This window comes from Tupaia chinensis, unplaced genomic scaffold, assembly GCF_000334495.1.
Source record: "Tupaia chinensis unplaced genomic scaffold, TupChi_1.0 Scaffold000013_1, whole genome shotgun sequence".
NCBI lineage: Eukaryota > Metazoa > Chordata > Mammalia > Scandentia > Tupaiidae > Tupaia > Tupaia belangeri.
Window position 1 is genome coordinate 2,175,148 of NW_006159443.1, and position 5,405 is coordinate 2,180,552.

General features: G+C 36.2%; 1 non-coding gene across 1 annotated transcript; it reads left to right on the plus strand.

Annotated features, from left to right (window-relative positions):
- The first annotated feature begins 3,581 nt into the window (after positions 1-3,581).
- On the plus strand, positions 3,582-3,718 carry LOC114006817 (small nucleolar RNA SNORA70). The gene has a single exon (XR_003548493.1). It is a non-coding gene; the product is annotated as a small nucleolar RNA SNORA70 (small nucleolar RNA).
- The last annotated feature ends 1,687 nt before the right edge of the window (positions 3,719-5,405 follow it).

Sequence of the window (5,405 nt, forward strand, 5' to 3'; positions counted from 1 at the left end):
AGGAGAAGGGATTGCGGCGTGACCATCCCCCCTGGGGGGGTGATTTCTCGCTTTCTGTCTCTCTGTCTCTCTCTGTCTGTCTGGCGAGCGCACGTGCCCTATAGTGAAAATCTCTCCAAAAAAAAAAAAAAAATTATGTTGGGCAAGTGTGCGTGTGTGCCCAGGATCCCAAGAGGCGAATGGAGGAGAAGGGATTGCAGTGTGGCCATTCCCCTTGGGGGATGATTTCTCACTGTCCCACTCACTGTGTCTGTCTCTGTCCTGCTATTTAAAACTTTCTTTTATATATAGCTTCTCTCTAGTGAACACTCACCCTTTAAATCAAAAACCTCTAAAAAAAATCCTGCTTCTTTGACATTAAAATTTTTTTTTGATGTTTTTGTATGGGTTCTCATGGAAAATTCTGGAAAAGAAAGCACCTAGCTAGTGGAAAGGCATAGGTTAGGAAAGTTTGATGGTCAAAACCTACTGATAGGGAGGATATGGCTCTCTTCTGTCAGAGACACATCCCTCATTGTTAGAGAAATTTAAAAAGACCAGTGAAACTTACTTTCTCTCTCTTTTCTGCCTTAACTATAACGATAATAATGTGCTCTGTAATTCATGCAGATTCTTGGCAAATCTTAGTAACAGTCACTGGAAATCACAGCAATCAACATTCTATATATACTTACCTTGACATTGGAAATTACCAACTGTTTAAATGTAATGATATAAACTGCTTCTATCTGATTATAGTAACATAATGAGATTCTCTATAGCAGACATGCACTTAATTAAAAGAATGTGTTGACGATGGGGATATAAGAAATGATTTAGATAAAAAATGATCAACATTTATAACTTTACAAACACCTTTGTTTTGATATAGTCCCATCTCCTTTTTACTGTCTCCAGAATTCTAAGGTTCTTAATTTATACAAAGATATATTATTTGTATTTTTGTTTTAGGAAAAATCCCCATAATTTAGCCGACTTATAGGCAGGAGTGGATTTACTTTGAAGGAAATGAAGCTTAAATTTTGGTATTCACTTTGTTGGGTCCTCTTCTATGTCCCTGAAGCTAATTTTATTTTTTGAGGGATATTTTTTCTTAAAGATGAAGTGTGTTCAGCTTTAGGCAACACAAAACCTCGATCTGCACTGCTTAGAGATTTTAGTATAATAATCCAGCATCAACTGTCCCCCCAGCCACACCCTGATTGTTCAGCCTGCCTCAACCTAGATTTGGGACAATGGTTTTGTCAAGAAATTCAATAAACAAGATTTCTGTATGCATATGTTTTTGTTAGATTTTCCTGACTGTGGGGTGGAGAATGGGATGGGAATCATCCAGGTTAATGATGTAGGAGTGGGAGACCTACTTTATGAACCTCCATTCTTCTCTTGGGATTTTGGGCACACACACAGAGCATTTAAAAAATAAATCGTATTGGATATTTATGCTTATTGAATTTTTTTCTTGCCCTCACCTTTATCAAGATTCTTCTTCTTTTTTTCTTTTCTTTTTTCTCTCTCCCCTTTCTCTGGATCCTCTTTTTCCTTCTGGATTTTCCCAGAGGTTTGCAAGCTTCTTTGCCTTCTGTTATATTAATACGGTATGATCTGTTCCCATATCCCTCCTACTTTGAGTTGCTTGCTTGTCACCATAGGAATTAAGAACATAAAGGGCATTTAAATGGCCCTTGATCTTTGGAAAACACTTTAATTTGGTATTTTACTTGAATTCATCCTGAAATGCTTCAAGCATCTCAAATCTCACTAACATGACTACTCTTCAAAGTATTTTATTTGCTAAAAAATGTGCAATGCTTATACCAAGAGGAATTTTGAATACTAAAATATTCTCTACTCCATGTTTTATATATGTGTTTTCACATTTAAACTGTACTTAATTAAAAAGACACTTGGAAAGGACCAGTAGATGGTGTAATGGTTATCTCGCTGGACTCCCACGTAATCGACTGTGTTTTGAGTGCTGGACCTGGTGGCTTAAAAACTCATGCTAGGCACATGTACATGTGTGCCTAAAAATCCTTAGAAGAGACTGTAGGAAAAGGGATTGTGGCATGGCCATTCCCCAGTGGGTGATTTCTTGCTTTCTGTCTTTCTCTCTCTCCAGTGAGCACATGTGCCCTATAGCTATAACCTCTCTAAAAAAGAAAAACAAAACAAAAACAAACAAACAAAATACACTTGGGATTACATGATTTTCTGTCATATTACAATTATGTCTCTTTATCTCAGCCTTGTAATAGTTGCACATGGCTCAATAAATCAATGTTAAATAATTATTGAGTGAATTACCATTTTATAAGAAGTGACATATTAGTATCTGTATTTTTAAAAAGAATTATTTTATTTAACTTTATTTATTTATCTATTTTAATTTGACCAGAGAGGGACAGAGTGAGAGAGAGAAAAGAGGGAAAGTGAGAAAGCACCCTGCTAGGTCCGGGACTTGAACTGTGGTTGCCTATGTGGGAGTCCAGCATTCTTAACCACCATGTCACCTTCCGGCCCCAGTATCTGCATTTTTAATATGGCTTCTTACAAGAAGTATCAGAATACACACACACTATTGAGAGGGTTCACAGAGTCTGTATAGATTGGAGAACAGAAATAGGATAAAAGAAAAAGAAAAAGAAATGAATATTTCTAGGTTCAATGAAAGTGATTAATAATGGGAATATTCTGAGCTAATTAACTAATCCCTACTATGACACATGTGTGCATTTATAATGCTTTATAAGTAATGCTTACTGGCTTTGAAATTCTCACAAAAAGACCATAGAAAAGTAATGTAACTTTTCAGAGAACTTTCTTTTAAATAGCTTATAAGAAAATACAGAGATAGAATATGTAAAGTAACAAAGAACAGATTTTATGATAAAGTGAAGAACTAACAAGACTTTTTGTTACTCTAAAATATTCTGAATTCTACTGAATATTATTAAATAAAGAAGATAAAATTTCAAATCTGCAAATAAAGAACTTAAGTATTTTTACAACTCTGGAATAGCTTCTATTTTCTAGGGCTCCTTGCTTGTACCAAGAAGCTTTGTAACTTATATTTCTCTTTATTTTTTATTATTTGTTAATGTTTAAAAAACTCTGTTTTATCTCTTTTCTTGACTTACAATTAATACTCTTCTATTTAAAAAAAATCTTTTTTAGTGGTTTCTCTAATGATTGCCATGTACATTTTTACGTTAGCTCAGTCCACATTTAAATGATTCTTAATCACTTAACATGTGGTATAGACAAATTATAGTAGAATGTTCCTAATTTTTCTTTTCCATGCTTCATTACATTGTCATTTATTTCACTTTTACATATATTATGAACATCAAATACGTTGTTATTATTGTTGTTTTAAATAGGCAGTTATAACTGCAATTAAGGATAAGAAAAATAAAAGATATTTATCTTTGTTTATTACCTTCAACACTCTTCCTTTCTTTATGTAGATCCAAGTTTATGACCTACATAAATTTCCTTCTGCTAGAGAAACTTCTTTTCTAATATTTTGTTTGAGATGTATGAGGATTTTTTCCTTGACTTTTGAAGAATAATTTTATCTGCAACCAGTTAAACTGACTATGCCCCTTTCCTTGTGGGGGACTGGTGTGCAGTGGCTGCAAACAGCAGCCTCTTGAGCTGTATATGCAGTGGTTGTTTGTACCAGGGGCTGATCTAAAGGGCCTTGGGGACAGCCCTTTCCCATGGATGTTCATGTCTCTGACCTTGCGCTGTCCCCAGTCAAAATAATCTTCATGCTGCTAACAAGTACAGCTGAGAGACTTCTAAGCTGTATGTGCCAATGGATGGCTAGTGGAAATAAGCTTTTGAAGTAGGGCTGTTGAAGGTCCCAATACCTGACTGCTTGCAGCAGAGCTTGAAGCCTGCTTTGTAGGTGGGACAACCTGTGGTGCCACTTCGTGGAGTTGATGACCCTAAGTAGCACAGTTTCAGAAAAATTAACACTCCATTTTTATAAAATCATAAGAGATTCATTTGCCCTGTGCAAATGTCGTGACTCCCAACTCCACAGAACTGGCAGAACTACAAGCAAGGAGGGCCTGGGAAGGCAGGCCACCTTTTGCCCCTGCCCCTCGAAACTGTCTGCCCCGCAATCTCCTCCCCCACTCAACTTAGGCCTAGCTGTGAGTCTCCTCATTCTCTTTAATCAGTGCCAGTTCTCTTCTTAAAGAGGACAAATATTTTCTGATTCCACTCAAGTGTCCTCTTGGGCATTATTTGTTCATTGTTATCTCATCCTTAGAGTTGATTGGGACTAACTCTGTGATCAAGGTTCATAAAAATGCTACAGTAGTTAGTGAGAAAACTTCTTGCTGATGTGCCATGGGATTTTCTCATGTCTTTTGCCATAGGGCTTATTATGTACTTGCCCGAGAGAGAGAGAGAAAGAAAGAGACAGAGAGAGAGAAAGTGAGAAATCACCCTCCAAAGGGATGGCCATGCTACAGTCCCTTCTCCTCCACTCTCCTCTTGGGATTTTGGGTACATAAGCACACGTGCTCAGTGTGATTTTCAAACCGCTGGGTCTGGAACTTGAACCATGATTGGCTATCTGGGAATCTAGTGCCTTCACCAGCACACCACCTGCTGGCCCCTCTATCAGGTATTTCTTATATTAGACTTTGATACATAGCCTCTTGATGAGGATGAAGCGAATGAAAGTCATGAAAGTATTATCATCATGCTGTTGGAAGGCACAAAGAACCTCACTGGATCTGTTGAATGGAGGTGTAATTGGACCAATTCAGTATTTTAGTGATGATTTTACTATCAGCCACTTCCATAATAAGCTTATGAGACTATTAAAATCTACTCTTAGAACCCAATATCTTTATTTCTGAGCGAGAGTATTAATACCAGAATTTTCCATTTTAAGCCATGAGTTTGGAGCTCTTTTGATACAATGTATCTTATAAGGCATAAGATTTAATGGAATATAAAGGAGATGGAAAGAAAAAAATCACACTTTTTTTTCCCTTTCACAGGTTCCCACTATTTATTGTAACTCCATCTCTCTTTCCTCTTCAAGAAGTTTAGTCATTGTACTTTTCTCAGCACTAGATATGAACTGAAAATCTGAAAACTAAAATATTTTTAGGGACAGATTGACAGGAAATGAATTTAGTATTAAGAGACGGTGTTAACTTGGAACAAGATGTTCTTTCAAAAAGTACACATGGTCCAGGACTTCTGTAGGAATTCATTTTGTAAATTTGGAAATAAATAAAGCAAACATAAGAAAATTTTCCCTTTATCTTTTGTCTTGTGATATATATATATATATACACATGCACTGTATTATATTATAGTGTGTATAATATACATAAGTGTGTGTGTGTGTATATATGTGTGTGTGTGTGTGT